This window comes from Mesocricetus auratus, unplaced genomic scaffold (assembly GCF_017639785.1).
Source record: "Mesocricetus auratus isolate SY011 unplaced genomic scaffold, BCM_Maur_2.0 Super-Scaffold_100048, whole genome shotgun sequence".
NCBI classification, from domain to species: domain Eukaryota; kingdom Metazoa; phylum Chordata; class Mammalia; order Rodentia; family Cricetidae; genus Mesocricetus; species Mesocricetus auratus.
In genome coordinates this window covers 2,171,914-2,192,256 of record NW_024429225.1, presented here as the reverse complement: position 1 = coordinate 2,192,256, position 20,343 = coordinate 2,171,914, and the positions used below count along the sequence as shown (strand labels likewise).

The 20,343-nt window shown below is 43.3% G+C and overlaps 1 pseudogene; it reads right to left on the bottom strand.

Moving 5' to 3' along the window:
- Window positions 1-19,813: 19,813 nt before the first annotated feature.
- Window positions 19,814-20,079, bottom strand: LOC121136097 (annotated as a pseudogene).
- Window positions 20,080-20,343: the final 264 nt, after the last annotated feature.

Genomic DNA, 20,343 nt, shown 5'->3' with positions numbered 1-20,343 from the left:
TGGCTGGCCTTGAACTGCTGATCCTTTTACCTTGGCCTCCTAAGAGCTGGGACTACAGGTGTGAGCCACCATAGCCAGCTTGATATTCACGTATCTACACCTCCCTCCTGTCTGATGCTGGGGTGTGCATCTAGTTCTTTGGGCTATGAAAGCAGACACTTTATTTTGCTCCTTCCCAGATTCCTAGCATCTAAGATGGCATTTACCTGATGGTAGGTATATTTCTCTGTCACCCTCTTCCCCACCAAACAGATTTCTCTGTGTAGCCCTGGCCGTCCTGGAACTCTGTAGATCAGGCTGGCCTTGAACTCACAGAGATTGGCCTGCTTCTGCCTCCTGAGTGCTGGGATTAAAGATACGAGCCACCACCACCTTGGCTGGATTTTTTTTTTTTAAATCATGGGTGCTAAGTAGTTGATCTTAGATCCTCTTGCTTGTAGAGCAAGCACTCTTTCTTTCATTAGCTAAAAAATGTATTTTAATTATATGGGTGCCTGGATACAAATGTCTGTGTAACAGGTGCATGCCTGACGCCCAAGGAGGCCAGAAGGAGATATTGAATCCTCTAGAATAGAAGTTACCGTGATTGTGAGCCACCATGTAGCTATTACGTGGCTGTTGGGAATCAAACCTGGGTTCTCTGGAAAAGCCATTTCTCCAGCTCCCAGAGTAAGCACTATTATTCATTGTGTTTTGTAATAATTAATAAAACGAACATTTCATGTGTCAAATTTTGTTCTGCTACTTCCCTACTTGTCAAGATCTAGCGGATTAACTAATTGTTAATTTTTGTAAGTTTCGAGCTTCTTATCCGAATGTTTTGGGTTGGTTGCCTTCACGCAAGTCTGCACAGGTCTGAAATTTCCCCAGGAATGGTTACCCACGTTAGAACTGTTGTATTGCAGGAAGCGGCTTCCGGATTTATCTACACAGAGCAACGTGTCCGTCCTGGCTTTACACGTTCAGGAGCTGCTCTCCGTTTCCTGCTTCCTGTGCTCTGTGCTTCCAATCAATAGTTTTAGTCTGACCTTTGGCAGACTTCCACAATGTATGGTCCTGGTGTCCTCCTACCCGAGGTTTCGAGAGCTAAGGTTTAATGCTTACACTGTATTGACCAATTACTTTCCCCCGTTAAAGGGATTGCAAACACATTTACCTTTAAAAAAAATTAATGTTATTTATTTATTTATTCCTGTGGCAGCAATGGGACTTGAACTAGAGGCTTCTCTCATGCTGAGCAGGTGCTCCATGGCTAATAGACAATAAAGTCACCTAAACAAAATCTGAGTCCTAAGATAAGGCTCCTATGGAACCTTTCACAAAGATTTTGTCCTACAATCATTTGGACATGATCATATATTTCATGAAAAACTTTTAAAATCTCTAAGAGAATGGTCTCTTGATTTTATATGGCAATAGCATTTAGAATTAATGGTGTGTTTGTATTGTAACATGTAAACATTTATTTTTTATTTTGACTGACCCTGAAGATTGAATATTAGGGATTTGTGTCTTCTAGGCAAACACTCTATCACTGAGCCATAGCCTCAGCTCTGAAAATACACAAACATTTATCATTTCTTTTTTGTTTTATAACCCAACATAGTGTTTAATTTCCTTTTAGATGTTTCTAGGAAGAGATTTTTCAAAGTTAGTTTCAGAGGATAATCCTACTTGGATACTCTGAACTTACACAGGTGGTCTTCAAGCTACTGGACACAGACTCCCCCCCCCCCCATGGGGAATGGCAGATGCTCTAAGTGTGCCTGGTGTGGGAACTTTCCATCGGCACTCGGTCTCCAGATCATCAGCTTCCATGTATACCCACCCATGTGTTTATGTTTTCTTTTTTCTAGTGCTGTGGTTCCATTCACACAAAGTAAAGACCATGTTTTTTGGGACAGAGAGTTGATTCAGTGCTTAAAAGCATTTGTTGTTCTTGAAAGGGGCCTGGGTTCGATTCCTAGCACCCACATGGAGGCTCACCACTTCCTTAGACACCAAGCACGCATGTGGTATAGTCATACATGCGGGCAAAGTACTCAAACACACAAAATAAAATAAATCTTAAAAAAAAAAGCCAGGTTGTGGTGGCACACACCAGTCAGTACTCAGGAGGCCGAGGCAGATAGACCTCTGTGAGTTCGAGGCCAGCCTGTTCTACATACCAACTTCTAGGACAGACAGGGCTACCCAGAGAAACAAACAAACAAACAAACAAACAAAACACAACAGTAATAAAACTAACCTTCCCCCAAACAAAAACAAATAAACAAACAACCCCCATCCCCTAAAGAAAAACCATGTGTCTTAGGGTTTCTATTGCTTCAATGAAACACAGAGAAAGCAAGTTGGGGAGGAATGAGTTTATTTGGCTTACACCTCCATGGCACCGTTCATTTTGAAGGAAGTCAAGACAGGAACTCAAACAAGACAGGAAACTTGAGGCAGGAGCTGATGTAGAGACCATGGAGGGATGCTGCTTACTGGCTTGCTCCCCATGGCTTGCTCAGCCTGCTTCCTTTCAGAACCCAGGCCCATCAGGCCGGCGATGGCTCCACCCACAATGGGCTGGCCCTCACCAGCCCAGGGATGGCACCACCCACAATGGGTTGATCACCAGTTCAGAAAACGCCTTACAGCTGTACCTCATGGAGGCGTTTCCTCAGCTGAGGGTCCCTCCTTTCTGATAACTCCAGCTTGTGTCAAGTTGGCGTAAGACCAGCCCGAATACCATGCAAACCCATATGTCCTACTACAAACCGAAATGCTGCCAACCTCGTAAGGGGGAAGGCGTGACGGGGAAGACTTCCGGGGTACTGACAACGTCCCGTTTTCTTTGATCTGGAGATGTTCAGTTGCGCCAACTCCTCCTGGCTATGTTATTTGTGTTGCAGCTGTGCGTTCCGAACGTCAACAACCAAGCGCAGTATTAGATGTCAGAAATAGAAACTTCAAGGGTTCTTACAAGCCAGGCTTGGTGATGCACACCTGTAATCCCAGAATACTGGGAGGTAGAGGCAGGAGGATCAGAAGATCAAGGTCATTTTTAACTACTTAGCAAGTTGGAGTCTTAACTACATGATACCTTATCTCAAAACAACACCAGTGACAAGAGGTATTAGATGTGCTGTCTGTGCACCAAAGAAAAACAGGTACTCTCGTACACGTCTGCTAGGACTTCAAAATGGTATAACATTTTCTTAAAAAAAAAAAGACTTACTGCTATTTTGTGTTTGAATGTTTTGCCTGCATGTATGACTGTGTACTACGTGTGTGCCTTGTGCCTGTGGGTGCTAAAAGAGGTCACAGGAGCTCCTGGAACTGGAGTTAAGGATGTTTGTGAGCCATGTGCATGCTGGGAATGAAATCTGGATCCTCTAGAAGAACAAGTGCTCTTACCTGCCCAAGAAGCTCTCTGGCCTCCCCCACGGCATGACTTTTTAGAAGGGAATTTGGCAAACTCACTAGCATGATAGAGTGATGTAGTATTTACTTTTTGTTTCGGAATTCTGACTGTGGAACTGTATTCTAACTTGCGCATATAAGGGAAACATCTGAAGTGATCCACAGCAGGGTAAAGATCAGGCCAGCAGAGATAGTTTGTTCACCAGCAAGACCATTGGTTCCTGAGCGTCTGTACAACACAGAAGCAAGGCCATCAGTTTCTGAGCATCTCTACAACACAGCAGCAAGACTGTCAGTTCCTGAGCATCTATACAACACAGCAGCAAGACCATTGATTCCTGAGCATCTATACAACACAGCAGCAAGACCATTGGTTCCTGAGCATCTGTACATCACAGCAGCAAGACCATCAGTTCCTGAGCATCTGTACAACACAGAAGGAAGGCCATCGGTTTCTGAGCATCTCTACAACACAATAGCAAGACTGTCAGTTCCTGAGCATCAATCAACACAGCAGCAAGACCATTGGTTCCTGAGCATCTCTACATCACAGCAGCAAGACTGTTGGTTCCTGAGCATCTGTACAACACAGCAGCAAGACCATTGGTTCCTGAGCATCTCTACACCACAGCATGTAGCAACTGTTCAGAGATATGAAGATCCTCACCACGGGAAGGCTTTAGGATACATCCTGAGGAAACATAAAATGGAGAGCGGTGGAAGATGTATAGTATGTGGGGTGTTTATGAAGAAGGATGAGAATAAAACCTATAACACTTTATTTGTTTTGAAGACAGCCAGAGAGAATACCTGTTGTTTGTTTACAATATCGTTTGCAATAATGGAAACTGAACCCAGGACCTCCTGGATGCTGGGTAAGCATTCTTCTACTTTACCCACTTGTCCATCCCTGTTTTTATTTTATTTTGAGGCTGACAAGTTGCCTGGAATTTGTTATGTAGCTCAGGCTGGCCCAAACCTTGTGATCTTTCTGCCTTCGTCCTACCCTACATCCCTTGAGTACCTGGATTTACAGGCTTTGACCACCATGGGCAGTCTGAATAATATCTAAAAGCCCAATAATGATTCCTCTTGTAGAAAGTAAAGGCTGCCTGCCAATTGCTGCTTGCTAGAGACAGCCCTAGGTTTAAGATTAACAGTCCTAAAGTCAGGCAGTGGTGGCGCACACCTTTTATCCCATCACTTGGAAGGCAGAGGCAGGCAGATCTCTATGAGTTTGGGTACAGCCTGATCTACAGAGCGAGTGCCAGGATAGGCTCCAAAACTACAGGGAAACCCTGTCTCGAAAACCAAAACAAAACAAAATGGTGAACAGTCCTGTCTTTCTGGCAAACCAGAGTCAGTGGCAATCCGGGGAGGAAAACAGGCAAGGATGGGAGTGACAGCTCTGATTATTTATCATTTTTATTGTCTTTGAGACAATCTTTTTATGTTGCCCAGAGTGACCTATGACTCCTGGCTCAAGCAATCCTCTTGCCTCAGCCTCCTGAGGAGCCAAGATTACAACAGCCCACTACTTTACCCGGCTGAAGAAATCCGGTTTTTCTTTTTCTTACTTCCACCTCTAATAGATAGCCATTAGAATAATTTTGTGGTTTATCCTTCCACGGTTTATTGCATTACCATAAGCAGATTAAACACTCACACCCACTCATACCCTTTCTCTAAAAAACCAAAGCATACTATAATTTGTTCACTTTGAGTAGATTTATTTAAATGTATATTATGTTCATTGTAAATTAAATACATTAAAAGGAATATAAATGTAAATATATAATTTTCTGCACTTGCCTATTTTCTTTTCAACTTAAAGGTTTGGAGTAGAATTCTGGTGTAGTACTTACCTTCCATGTGTGAGACTTTGGGTTTGAACCCAGCAGTATCACAAAATAAAATAAAAATAAGTGTTTATAAAATTATTAATATAGCTTGAAAATCAACCCATGCAAATCGCACAATGTAAAAAACATTATGTGTTCCTTACAGCACAATACAATACAGTACAATAGTTTATTGATGGAGAATAATGTTTTTATGTAATTTTATTTGTAAATCATGCGGTTGATGCATATAAAATATTTAAATTTATGAACTAAATTTCTTCTATAGTTCTGTTTAGCTTTAGTATTGGGGCTCTCTGTGGATTTACTTTGTCGTACAGATTGAAACACTATTTTTCTTTTACTGAGGTTCTTCGTAGCTTTAATATTTAACTTTAGGAACTAAATTTCTTCTATAGTTCTGCTTAGCTTTACTGTTGGGGCTCTCTGTGGGTTTACTTTGTCGTACAGATTGAAACATTATTTTTCTTTTACTGAGGTTCTTCATAGCTTTGGTTTTGCCTCCTTACAATTGTTACACTGTGGTTGGGCATTTCCTTCTCAAACCTTCTCACTTACGTACATGAACCGACGTGAGTGACCTCACTTAGTGCGCATCCGCACCTCTGCCCAACATCAAGTACCTAGTGGGACTGCTCGGTGAGCATCCGCGTCTCCGCCCAACATCACATACCCAGTGGGGCTGCTTAGTAGGTCCTCACCTCCACCAAGACTGCATACCTAGTGAGGCTGCTCAGTGCGCATCCTCACCTCTGCCCAACATCACATACCTAGTGAGGCTGTTCAGTGCGCATCCACAGCTCTGCCCAACATCACATACCCGGTGGGGGTGCTCGGTGCGCATCCTTACTTCCGCCCAACATACCCGGAGGGCCTGCTGGGTCACGCATCTTCGCACTCTTCCCCATCACTTCTTTATAGCTTGGGGGAAATTTAAAAAGATTATATATATTTTTTGATGTAGATTCTCATGCAGTCCGGACAGATCTTGATCTCATATGTAACCTGGGACAACCTTGAATATCTGATTCTCATGTCTCTACATCTCCAGTGCTGAGAATACACGCAAGGGCCCCCACATCTGGTTCAAACTATGCTGGGGATCAAGACTCAGGGCTTCTCCAACTGAACCCAAGCCCTTAGGGGTTTTGTAATTAAAAATGTTAAAATTTAAGGCATCACGGGAGCTTTATTTTCTCTTCAGATTTTTAACAATTTCTTTCACTTTAGGAAGAATCTGATCACAAGAATTTCAAGTTGATTTCTCTGTATTTTTGTAAGATATTTGCCCTTGAACTTCTGGCCATAAAATCTAAGAATCCTGTTGTGACATACCCATAGCTGTTGGAGTGACTCCCACATTCTGATTAGTATGAAAATTGTTTACTGTGTGTCAAGTATATATGATACTGACAGTCTCTAGAAGTAGAAACTCTTACCAAGATTTTAACCTCATTAGGGTATTCAGGATAGTTTTGAAAAAGCTACCTGTTCCTTTAGTTGTTGTTGGTTTTTCAAGACAGGGTTTCTCTGTACCTAGGCTGTTCTGGAACTTACTCTGTAGGGCAAGCTGGCCTGGAACTCACAGAGATCCACTTGCCTCTGCCTCCAGAGTGTTGGGATTAAAGACGTGTGCCTCCACTGCCTGGCTACCTGTTCCTTTTCAATATAACAGCTTTAGCACAGGTATGTTCTAGTCAGTTATTCAGTCTAGCACAGTTCTATCCAGTGAAGGTGATGTTAGCTTGATGTAAATATTTAATTAAAACATTTTTATTACATTTATTTGTTTTGTGTATGTGTGTGTGTGTGTATGTGTGTGTGTATGTGTATGTTCCACAGCATGTATTTGGAGGTGAGAAGACAACTTGTAGGGGTTGATTCTCTCTTGTCTGATGGGGAATGTCCTTCTGGATATATATTTCTTTTATTGGTTAAAGAATAAAACACTGTTTGGCTAGTGACCAGGCAGGAAGGATAGGTGGAGATACCAGACTAGGAGACAAGGAGAATTCTGGGAGAGATAGGCAGAGAGAGCCTGCCAGAAAGAGTCACCATGTAGCTGGCAAAGAAGTTGCAGGTCTGGGCATTCTCCAGTAAGCCAAGACCACGCAGAAATACTTAGATTAATAGAAATGGGTTAGTAATTAAGACAGAGCTAGCCAATAAGAAGCCTGAGACATCAGCCAACAGTTTTATAATTAATATAAGTCTCTGTGTGCTTATTTGAGGCTCAAGGGCGGCGGCACCTGTCAGGACAAAGAAAACAACAGCAACACTTGCCTTGGGAGTCCCAGGGATCGAACTCCGGTTTCAGATGTGATGGCAGGCTCCTTTACCTATTGGGCTACCTGCCAGCTCTTTTTTTTTTTTTTTTTTTTTTTTTGGTTTTATGAGACAGGGTTTCTCTGTATTGTTTTGGAGGCTGTTGGTCCAGCCTGGCCTCAAACTCACAGAGATCTGCCTACCTCAGCCTCCTGAGTGCTGGGATTAAAGGCGTGTGCCACCAACGCCCGGCCGACAGCTCTTATATTTAGTTTTACTTAAAATAATTTAATTTGTTAGTCAAACCAAGTGAGTTTCATGCACTCAACAGTAATGTAGTCTATGGCTGCCGCTTTAGAGAGGGCACCTGAGGATTTCCCTCCGTGCAGAAACTCCTGGAAACCCACGAACCTCTGGATCTCCTGAAAAGGCAGCAACACCCCTCACGATGCTCTTGAGGAAACTTCATACTGCTGCTGCTAAAGAGTTACCATAGTGATGAAAATCACTGCCTTTCTGCAAAACCCAGGTAATATACCAGCTACTGGCTTACCCTCTAATGGACATTGCATTTTTCCTGTCTCCAGTACTGTGCTACAGGTGTTATTTGAAATTCTGTGGATTCAAGATCATAGAATTAGGATGCTTCGGAACTCAGGTCCAAATCAAGACTGAGTCCAGACCTGTGTGTTCTGTCATCTATCATACGTGCTTACACTACTAGCCTTGAGATGCCAGAGTTATAGGAGAAGGAATTAGGGGTGCATGATGGAGGATGTAATTGTTTTCAGCTCAAACTACCTGAGACGAGACAACCGAAGTGTTTTTGGGGGTCTGTGGGTGGGTTGGTCCTGAAGACTGAACCCGGAACCTTGCACACATCAAACATGTACCCGACCACTGGGCTAAGCCTCCACAGCGTCCAGTTTGCTTTTTGACATGAAAGAAGGATGCTGTTAGGTTTTCCCAAAGGAAGGCGCTGAAGATGCTCCTGACCGGACCACCCTTATATGTAACATCAATGTGGTAGAACGGTTAATGACCTGTGCTCTCTCTCACATCATGCAAGGCCTGCGCCACATGCAAGCCGAGAGATCCTGAATAAAGCTCTCCTGCATGTAATGTAACACCTGCCGCTTGGGAATGGAAGAGGTGGTCACCAGCGCTGGGAGGACGGCTCTGCGGGGAAAGTGCTTGTTGCTCACCCTGGCTCTTGTAGCAGTGCTTTCCTGTCAGTCCACAAACAATGGCACGGAGACTTGCTAGCAATATGAAAGCTTGGTCTTTAGGTTAGGCTTGTTTCCAGCTAGCTCTCATAACTTAAATTAACCCATATTTTAAAATCTGTGTTCTCCCATGTGACTCACCACCCCATCTCTGTACTACACTCCCTGTTTCCCCTGTGTCTCGGTGGCGAATCTGCCTTTCTGTTTTCCCAGAGTTCTCCCTCTGCCTGGAAGTCCTGCCTAGATTCTCCTGCCTACAGTCTCCTCCTGGACGTTCAGCTCCTTATTCTACCAATCACAGCAACACATCTTCACACAGTGCACAAATATTCCAAAACAGGCTCACATCCCCCTGTTCATAGTGCTCCAGTGACCCCAGTGCTCGGAAGCAGAGACAGGGGATCCTGACCGCTCACTGTGTCAAAAAATCAGGTGGAGAGGAAATAAAGGAAGATACTAGACATTTTCTGGCCTCCGTGCATACATGCATACAAATCAATAGCCACAACTTTGGATAGTGGTGATAATTAAAAGGAGAAATTCAAGTGAAATGCTTAGCATTCATCTTCTCTGTCTTATAGAATTTCTCCCTGAAGAATATTTTATTACTGCTTATTAGTGTTTGTTTCTTTTCCGTTGAGATAGGATTCCAAGTAGATGGGTGTGGTCAGGAGAGGTCTGTGGCAGGGGGTGAAACCTTAGGCCAGTTGAGAACACATACCTTGGTCTTTAGTAATCCCACATATGGCCCCTCTTCTATATCAAAGATAGAATCCTCAGAGGCAGGGGCCTGACCAACCGACTGATGACTAGATCATGGGTTCTCAGCCATGATTGTGCCTGTGGAGTCACCTGAGGGGCCTATAACTTGTCTCCAGATGAGCCAATTAGGACCTCTGGACAGAGGCTCAAGTCATAGTATTTGTTCACAAGGACGTGTGAGTGACTTTCATCAGAGTTGAGAGTGACTGAACCTGGTGGCAGTTAGCTCCCCTTTAGTCTCAGTGTCCTCAGGCTCGCACATTTTGAGCCTCTGTTTTCTGACTTGATGCACCTGCTCTGTTTCTCACGATGGTGGCTTCCACCCTCGCCTGTCCCACTCTCCATCGGGTTCCATTGCCTCTGTCAATTACGTCTTTCTGCATATTTTCTCCTCCTTCCTGAGGCTCCCTTCTCTCCAAGAAACCATGCTCACATAACCTGAAGCTAAGCCAGACGAACGGAAAAGGCCCTCTGTGGATGTGTGTCCCTCACTTGAGCTCTGTCAGGTAAGCAGTGTGGCAAGCAGCACTTGGTGGACCTTTCAGCTCATTGTCTGTCATGAGGAAGCCGTCTCCACTCACCGGCTTCGGCATTTTGTACCTGATCTCCAGCCCACTGCAGTCTGTCAGCGCCTCAACTTTGTGGTTTTTACCTGACAAGACAGGACTGACTTTTCTTTCCCTCCATCTCTCCTTCCCTCCCTCCTTCCAACTTTCCTCTCTGCTACCCCCTTCCCAGCATTGTTGTGAAATACTCAGAACCACACTCACTCTATGTTACGGGCACAATTCTGTGGCGTTTAATATGCTCACAATTGTGCCCTCAGTGCCACTATGTACTTTCTGAACATTTTTGTCACCACAAACAGAAAGTGCATGCCTGCTTTATAACAGTCATTTTCTGATCTTTATTCCTTAACTGTCTCTGGCAACCACCAATCTCCAGGGATTTCTCCTTTCTGTCTATTGTGTACAATGCAATATGTGGTCTTTTGTTCCTGGCGTCTGTGTGTTGTAGTACATATAAATACTTTATGCATTCTGTCTGAATGGTATTTTGTTGTATAACATGTCACATTTTAGTTTCCTATTCATTTGTCTCTGGACACTGGGTTTCTACCCTTTGACTATTGTTAAGCAGAGCTGTGAACATCCACATAAAAGTTTTTGTTTGAATACCCAGTCCAATTTCCCTGCATCCTTCCCCGCTTCCCTGCTTACTGTAGTTTCCCTCCACAATGTGTGACTTGTTCTCTGCCCCTTCTCTCCTCCCTTGACTCCTCACCAGTAGACATAAGGAGGCATCTTATTGGTGTTTTGATTTGCATTTTCAAAGGGATGCTGCTCATCTTTTCATAAGTATGTTGTTGATCACTTGGTCTTTAGTAATCCCACATAGGGCCCCTCTATAGTCTTTGAAAAAATGTCTGTCATCGTGTGTGTGTGTGTGTGTGTGTGTGTGTGTGTGTGTGTGTGTGTGTTGCTAGGGATTATCCTGGAGGTGCAGGTCTTGAGCAACCTAGGCAACTATCACTGAACCCTCTTTCATTTCCTTGTGTTTTCTTTAGAAAGAGGATCACTACTTAGCCCAGGCTGGCCTTGAACTTATGATCCTTCTGTCTCAACTTCCCAGTGCTAGGATTATAGGTGTGTGTTAGCATGCCCGGCCCTTTAAATATATATGTTTTTAGATAATGTTTTCCATATTTCAAAAGAAATATATGATTATTAAAAATGAGAGACAATATAAAAGACATAAATAAAGTTTTTCATGACAACACTGTCCTGAAACAGGCTTCTCTTGATCCCTCTTTTAGTACTTGATTTTCCATTCTCAGAATCCGGTCATTTTCTCACATTCAAGCTCATCACACCTGATTCCTTACCATGTCAGTGATGGCTGTAGCACCCATTTCTTTGAGTGTACAAAGAAGAGTCCAACCTTCCAGACTGAAAGAACCAAAGGATCTCAAGCAAGATGGATTTAAATTATTGTTTCCCCAAACCTACTGCCTCCCACTTTTCTATTCTTTCTTTTCTCCCCTCTTTTTTAAGCATTTATTCATTCATCTGACCTATATTACACACACGCACACACACACACACACACACTTGACAAATGACAAGTGTTTGGTAAATGTGTGTGGACTGAATACCTGCACTACACCCTCATTTGGTACAAATGTCCATAAACCATAATCCAAGAACCACAACAGTTTCTGAAGAAATGTAACTGACATTTTTATGCAAACCCTCTGCTGCCAGAAAACAGCATGTTTGTCTGTCACCATGAGAACAAGCCCTAAAGCTAGGTAGAAGGGAGCTTCATTGAATTTTCACTTTTCATAGCCAGGTACAAGGTATTGAATGGCCTCTCTTGGGCACAGATTCTGTTTGTTTGTTTTTTCAAGACAGGGTTTCTCTGTGTAGCTCTGGCTGCCCTGGAACTAGTTCTGTGGACCAGGCTGGCCCCGAATTCACAGAAATCTGTCTGAATTGTCTGCTGGGATTAAAGGTATGAGCCAATACCCAGCAGTCAGATTTTTTTCCTCACTATCAGTGATCACGTATCTATTTAGAAAATAGCAACCGAAACTCACATTATGTATCTTTCAAGAACTATTGTATTAATCTTCAAATAATGGTATCTGATAACTGTATGTAGCTGTTTGAAAACTAAACTAACCCTCTTTCTTTTTGATAGGTTGTGTCCCTAGGGAATATGCAGTGGATTTTCTTCATTCGAGTCCTGTGTTGGCTGAGACCACCCCCACATCACGGTGCACTTATTTTATAAGCAAGAGTTGCAGCATCTTATTTGAGGTTAATGTCATTGTCTCTTGTTTGTGACCACTCTTGCTGTTGATGCTAATACTTAATGGATAAAGGTATTTGGAAAGAGATTTTATGCTACTCTGTGGAAATGCCAGAGTTGAAAAATGAGCCCGAACCAAAGACAACAATAGGCTTAAAGGTCTGGTCATCCTATCGCACTGTAAGTGCTGTACTTGCTGGTTCTTCAGAACTCGGAAATGGGGCCCAGGAAACTAAGCTGCCTTCTTGGCTCTCAAGGGTGGTGTGAGGATTAGGGAGATAAGAGTTAGTCCTCAGAGCTTCCCAGCGAGCACATTGGAGTTTCTCTCCTGTCCTGAGAAATGAGAACATTTTAGTAAGTCAAATGTTGCACATCAGACACAGAGACTCCATCACCTGATAGAGATCAGAGGCCACGAGTCAGAGTAGTGTCCTCACAGTGGACCTGAATCAGTTGGATGAGTTTTTAAGCTTATTTCCATGGTACAGGCAAAGAGAAATGCCTAATATCCTTCTGCTAAATGAATCCACCTACAGGGACCCATTTAGAGAGAGAAAGAATGAAAACCACAAGAGAAAAATAAGGAGATAGCAAAAGAATAAACATAATTTTACTGAGCCCAGGTATGGTGGTGCATACCTTTAATCCCAGTACTGTTGTGGCTAGGGCAGGTAGATCTCTAAGTTCAAGGTCAGCTTGGTCTACATGTGAAGTTCCTTGCCAATCAGAAAATCAGAACCACACACGCACACAAACACAGGTAACTCTGTCTTTAAAAACAGGTGTCTACATCATTAAATTTACCATACTACATTGAAACATTAAAAAAAAATTTCACTGGGGAATGAAGAATGAGAGAAAATAGAGGAACCAGAAAGAGAAAGATGGAAGAGAAAGAGAGAGAGAGAGAGAGAGAGAGAGAGAGAGAGAGAGAGAAAGAGAGGCAGGTTGATAGAGATATCGAGAGAGATGGAGACAGAGAAACAGAGAGAGACAGGAGACAGACAGACAGACAGACACAAACACACACACAGAAAGGCATAGAAGTACACAGACAGGTAGAGGAACAGAGTGACAAAGAGATAGACACAGCAACACACACACACACACACACACACACACACACACACACAGATGGTAATAGTTTATTACCTACTTTCCTTATTGCTGTGATCACCATCTGACAAGAAGCAGCTTAGGGAAGGTTTATTTTGGCACTCAGTTAGAAAGGATACAGCCCATCATGACAAAGAAAGCAGCAGCTGATGTGGCTGGTCACAGTGTCTGCTGTCAGGACACAGAGAGAGCCCGGGAAATGGGACTGGGTTATAAAGCCTCAAGTCCTTCCTGCCCTAACTCACTTCCCCTAGTGAGGGCCCATCTCCTGAAGGTGCTGCAACCTTCTCAATGAGTGCCACTTGAGCCTATGGGGACGTTTCACATTCAAACAACAATGAAGAGGTGGGGAGGTGGTGTCCTATTGTTGTGGTAAACATCATGACCAAATGCAACCGGAGAGGAAAGGGTTGATTTCTTCTTCTTTTTTAAAATCTTATTTACTTATATTTGTTTTATGTGGACATTTGTCTGTGTGAGGGTGTCAGATCCCCTGGAACTAGAATTACAGAGAGTTGTGAGCTGCCATGTGGGTTCTGGGAATTGAAAACAAGTCCTCTGGAGGAGGAGTCAGTGCTCTTAACCACCAAGCCATCTCTGCAGTCCTGGGTTGATTTTGTCTTACAGTTACAGTTCGCTATGAAGGAATTCGGGTCAGGAGCTCATGCCTGGAACTGAAGCAGAGGCCATGGAGGGTGCTGCTTACTGGCTTGCTCCCCATGGCTTGCTCAACCTACTTTCTTATGGAACCCAGGACCACATGCCCAGGACTGGTGCCTCCCACAATAGGCTGGTCCCACCCATATAAATCATTCATCAAAAAGAAAAAAAAAAGCCTAATACAGGAAGATAGGCCGGACAAGGAGACAGGAGAATTGTGGGAAAGATAGGCAGAGGAAGACTGGGAAACACTGGCCATGTAAGGACCAGGAAGAAAGTCCGGACGTACCAGGCATTCTCTGGGAAGATAAGACCGTGTGGAAATACATAGATTAATATAAATGGGTTAATAATTAAGACAGAGATAGTAAATAAGAAGACCCAGCCATCGACCATCAGTTTAATAATTAATATAATGTCTGTATGTTCATTTGGGGCTGAAGCATCTAGACCAGGTTGAAAAGATAATCCAGAAAAACACATAAAAAAAAAAAAAGCCCAATAGACCTGCCTATAGGCTAAACTGATGGACACAGTTTCACAACTGGCATTCCTCTTCCCAGATGATCCCAGCTTGTGTCAAGTTGACAAAAATTTAACCGGTACAGGGATGAAAAATGGACAGGAGATGGAAAAATGAAAACACGAAAGATCCAGTGGACGCTAGCAGACTTCACTTGCTAAGGCTTCTGGATACAGTTCTTTTGAGTGATTTCACTATACATGAAAGAAGAGCTCTACATTTGTCCTGGGAAATGGATCATTTATAATAGCACTGACTCGTGTAACTCTTTTCCCTGAGTAGAAGGACTCAGAACTTATTTTTTAGATGCTGTAGGGTCCCCTCCCCCAACTGTTTGTCTTGGAAGAGATGGAAGACATCATACTGCTTTACCAGTATGACTAAGGGGTCTAGCCCTGAACACGCAGGCTTCACAGACAGATGTTACCTGGGGCCCTGTGTGTCTGCCTCTGTTTTCATCTCCCTCTTTCCAACATGGTCCAGTTTCTTTTGGGGGAAGTTGACCTCACTGAGTCTTATTCACGGATATAATAGGTGGTGTAGTTCAAGGCCTAGTCCCAAATCATTACATTCTATTCTCTCATCAGTAGGGACAGAATCAAAGGTAGTTGTGTGTACTGAGCAGACCATGCAGTGGTTAGGAATGCTGGAACATTCTCAGACACCCAAAGCTAAATGCAGGGCTCCTCTACCATTCTGAAACCAGGAATGGAACCAGCTTTAGGATGACAATGGCTAGACAGGTAGAAAGAGCATTGCCTTTTGGAAGTCATTGAGACGTTGGACTCAGGTAAGACACCCCTATCTTTGGATTTGCTGGGCTGACACAGTCTTAGTAGGTGGACCAAGTGTCTGGCCACGGTACTATTTGCTTTTCACTGGGCATGACTGATAGGCTTCCTTAGAGTTATGCTGCTAGCAAGAGCCCTCGAGATGGTTTTATGTTGCAATGAGTAGCCTTTGTTCTTTCTGACAGGGTCATGGGAAAAAGCAACAGCAAGGATTTGTGTTGGGAAGGTACTTCCAAATGCTACAAAGAACAGAAGGTTGTCAGATGTTGGCCTAGGAATTATAGCCTAGAAGAGTTCCTCTTCTCATAGCATTGTAAGCCTTTTGAAGATTAAACTTGTGATTCTTTTTTTAAAGAATATTTTCCATTTTTATATGACTTATTTATTTTTATTTTACATGTATTGGTGTTTTGCCTGCGTGTATGTCTGTCAGTGTGAGGCTGTCAGATCCTGGAGTTACAGACAGTTGTGAACTGCTATTTGTGTGTTGGTAATTGAACCCGGATCCTCTGGAAGAGGATTCAGTGCCCTTAGCCACTGAGCCATCTCTCCAGTCCCGAAACTTATGATTCTTATAACTTGTCTCAAATTTATCCATCTCTCATATGTAGAAGGAATAGACCTACAAAAGTTGGCTAACTAAAGCCTAACATGATACCTGGAGAAGTTCATTTAAAGTAGGGTAAATATTTTTTGAGATAGCAAACAACTCTGCCTTCCTCTGAGTAGTGACTCACAGTCAGCACTTACCTATTTATCTGGCTGCTCATTCATTTCATGATCTAGTTCACCAGGCTGTAGATTCATGGGAAGCATGTCCTATGTCCTTCTCTGACTCATGCCCCCATTAAATTTCCTATATAGAGATCACTGCCTGGTACATTACATATTGTTAATAAAAAATTTGATGGCTGAACAAATGGGTGGTCAAATGAATGGTGGGTATCAAAAGAAAGCATTGCTGAGTCCTTGATGTGGTAATATATAACATGGTAAGCATACTGATGATCAAATGCCATTCATTGAAGAGCAACATCAGGTAAATTTTATCCTATCAGTTTTATAGAGGAAGAAAAGATAAATTGCCTAATTCCATACAGGAAGTGCAAACCTACCTAAGCATATCTAACCCCAAAGTTTGTGAGGCGAAGGCACACAATCTCACTCCCCATTAGTTTGGTCCATACCATGCACCAGTCATCAGATATCTTTATTTGCTCATAGTTTTCAAGCAACAACACTGTAAAGTACTATTAATCACAATTAATAGATGAGAACATAGATTCAGAAATGTTTATTGGTTCACTCAGCATTTGCTAAATGCCAGACTCTGTGCTATTCTAGGGCTGAAATGGTGAAGCAAACCCGTTATTACTGTGTACGCAAGACTGCACTATATCAGGATGATTATCCTCTATTGGGATGGGATGTGCAGAGTTGGTCTGTGAGAAGTGCTATGAGGGAAAGCCAGAGGTTGTCATAAGAGGTGTAACAGCAGGTGAACCTAGGAGTGGCCTAGCATGGCCTCCAATCAGTCCCCTTTATTCCTGGGCCCCGCACCTCCACCTTCAAAATAAAACTTCCATCCCCATTTTCCAAGGTAACTTGGTGGATATGACTTACACAGGTCGAGGAAGAGCAGAGATTGACCCAGGTATAACTCTGCTTTGATTTGAGAGCTGACTAGACAGGACAGAAGAGTCCTGAAGGAGGCAGGGGACTGGAAAACCCTTGATTCAGGAGGCCCCGAGGAGCACCCAAAAGGCTTTCAAAAATTCTCAAGCAGCGGTAAATTTTATACAGAGTAGATTAAAAAAAGAAAAAAACAAAAAGCAGGAACTGCTGACAAATTATAGAGATAGATGGATGGATGGATGAATGGATGATAAATACATGATGATAAATAGAAGATAGACAGACACACAGACAGACAGACAGATAGATGGGAGATGGTACTAATGTCACAGGCCTGGAATCCCAGGTACTTAGGAAATTGAGAAGAGCTCAAATATGGGGCCTGCCTGGGCTATAGGGTCAATTCAAGGTCAGCCTATGGTATAGTAAAACATACGTTAGGGATACAGTTAAGTATGATGAACTTGTCTAGCATGTGTGAGGCCCTGGAGCTGGAAAGAATAGTTTTGACACATGTGGTAAAAAAAGAATTTTTTACACCTACTTTCAGTGTATTTGATTACAATTTTAAAAAATTTAACAAGTTCATTTTCCTGATAAAAGATGACACTGTATCCCAAACTGGTATGAAACTCACTATGTGGCTCAGGCTGGCCTTAAATCTGCTGCAGTTTTCGACTGTTGGTGTAACAGGTGTTGCCCTTACCACACTCCAAGCTTACTTGTCTGGTCTCTGGTAACCAAGTCCAGCGTCTTCAGCACGCTAGGCAACTGCTGTCTGCTGAGGCTTGTCCTCAGCCCAAGCTCTTCCCGTGTTGAGGGAGAAAATGGCTGCCTTTGACAGACACAGTCAGGAGACATCATAGGCTTGTGGTCACCTCGCCTTGGCGGGGACTTAGTTGTGTGCCCACAGCTGGCAGTTAAGGCGGCTTGAGCATGTCTGCATTTTTGTTGACTGTGTGCCCTAGGGCTGAAGCCCGTGACTATGGAAAGGGCGTGGGGACAGCCTCTGCCTCGTTCGATGGACTCCTGACAGTAAGTAATGTGGTCACCCACTCTCACTCCCATCAGGGAGAATTCCACATTTTAAAACAATATCGGAGGCAGCAATGATGCGATTACCAAGCCATCAGTCAGCTAGGAAGTTCTGCACATACTAAAGCTAAATAAAATCTGTCAGGGTTAAGCTCTGCCAGTGCCTAAAACCCAAACAGCCAAATCCATTGTACTCCATAGAAAAACTTAGAAACAGCCTATTATCTGACAAACATTCAGCTGACTCCTACACAAACCACTTTATTTCCTTCAGGGGACAAATGTATCCTTTCTGACACTTTGATATTAATGTTGACTTTATTTTGTATTACTATCAGTCATTATGTCTGTTCATTGATACCTTAATTTTCCATTTAAAATAAAAACATCATTTCCGTCTTACTTATAGTTGATTTTTTTAAAACCAAACCCATAAAAAGCAGCGAGCGAGAGAAAAACAAAACAAAACAAAACTGATTTGGCTGTCTGGGGTGTCTCGTCGAGGCAGGTCCTCCACCATAAGCTGTGACAGGGAGGGGACTCATGGGAGTCCGAAGCATGGCTGATATGATTGTAGCTGACAGCAACTGATAGTCGCCACTCCTCAGTGGGAACCACTTCTAGTGTCCTGGGCGGCCCTTGATTTTAGCTCATCTTCTTGTACCTATTTATGTGATAGCTCATTAATTGCCTCAGCGCTGAGAAAATGTTTCCTTAAAAGAAGGTTAAACAGAGAGTTTATTGACATAAGTGAATTGGTTGAAGAAAACACTATTAAGTAACAGGCACTTATTTAAACACCAAATTAATCGTTTAAAGGCAAATTAGGGGTCGTATCTCCTCCTAAGTAAATAACGTTAGCCAGTAATGAGATGCCCATTTCGGATGAGGCACGCACTTTCAGGGGTGTCTGCTGGCTAAACAATGGCTTGGGCTTCCGAGTTCCTTCTAGTCCATCATTCAGTCAACACTTTCAAGTTTCGATGTCTTCACATAGAAAAGGCAATCCATGACGGGATGCCATTTTCCATTATATGATTAAAGAGATGTTTACGGCTCCTTCCATCCCGGCGGAAGTGACGTCCTCTCTGAGAGGAGTTGCCTGAGAGGTAAAAGGGTCGGCCTCTACTGCTCGTGCCCGTAGCTGTGCTGGCCCGGTGAGTGTGCGCCAGCACTGTTGGTGTACCCCGAGACTCTAGTCAGTCTGTGGGCGAATTCTCAGCGTGCTGGTTGGGGCATACGCAAACCCGCAAGTCTGTCTCTTTCAGAGCTCTTAGATGTAAGTTTTGGGGGTTAACTCCAAACCAACGACCTCACCAAGGCTGTCTAGTTGGAGGATATCTCTGCTGCCTACCCACTTCCTTCCACGTAACTTCTCTGGGTAGCTGTGTTTTCAACTGAGCATCATCTGCCTCGCTGGAAATTCTAGCCTCCCAAACATGAGGGCTACTGAGTGCTGACAGCTACCTCAGACCCACATTCTAGGTCAAACCGACACTACTGCCAATGGCTTCCTTCTATACAGTTTAACTTAGAGCCAGACAGTGTCAGGAAGTTTAAGTTTAGCTAATGAAATTTGACCTTTACCCGCTTAGATGAGGCAGTAGATCCCCATTTTTAAAAAAAAATTTTTTTCCAGTGAGTTTTATTTGAGGTTGCACCATGATTCTGGGTTCCAGAGAAGGAAGTGACGTCATGTACCCAGGTCCCCCTTTACTATCCAGGAAGAACAGAGCCAATCCCAATCTTCCCAGGACATGTACCTTCTGCCTGGTGGTCATTCAGGGTGAGACCCAGGACATGGGGCAGAGGGTGGTGAGCACGCTCGCACACACAGTCATCACTCCTTGTGATCACTGATGTCTCCTGGTGGCTGAAGTCCAGGCAGTTCTGCTAGAAGTTTCCAGTCTGTTTCTGGTTTGGGAAGCAGCTGTCCGAAAGGGCAGTCTTTCCTTGATTTTAGTCTTGATGTCTTCATCCATGATGCTGACCTCTAAAGGCATCCCAGAAGAGCATGAGCTCAATGGGACCCTTCGCAAAGATCCAGACCCCAGTTTTTAATCAAAATATTTGTAAGTATTTGTGACAGAGATGGGAAAAAGACTTCAAATGGATGATAATTTAAAGTTATGTGTAGCCCTTGAGTTCAAGTTTCCATCCAATTTCTTTTTTTAAATAAATTTATTTATTTTCATTTAGGCATATGTGTGTGTCTGCCACATGTATACAGGTGCTTTTGGAGGTCA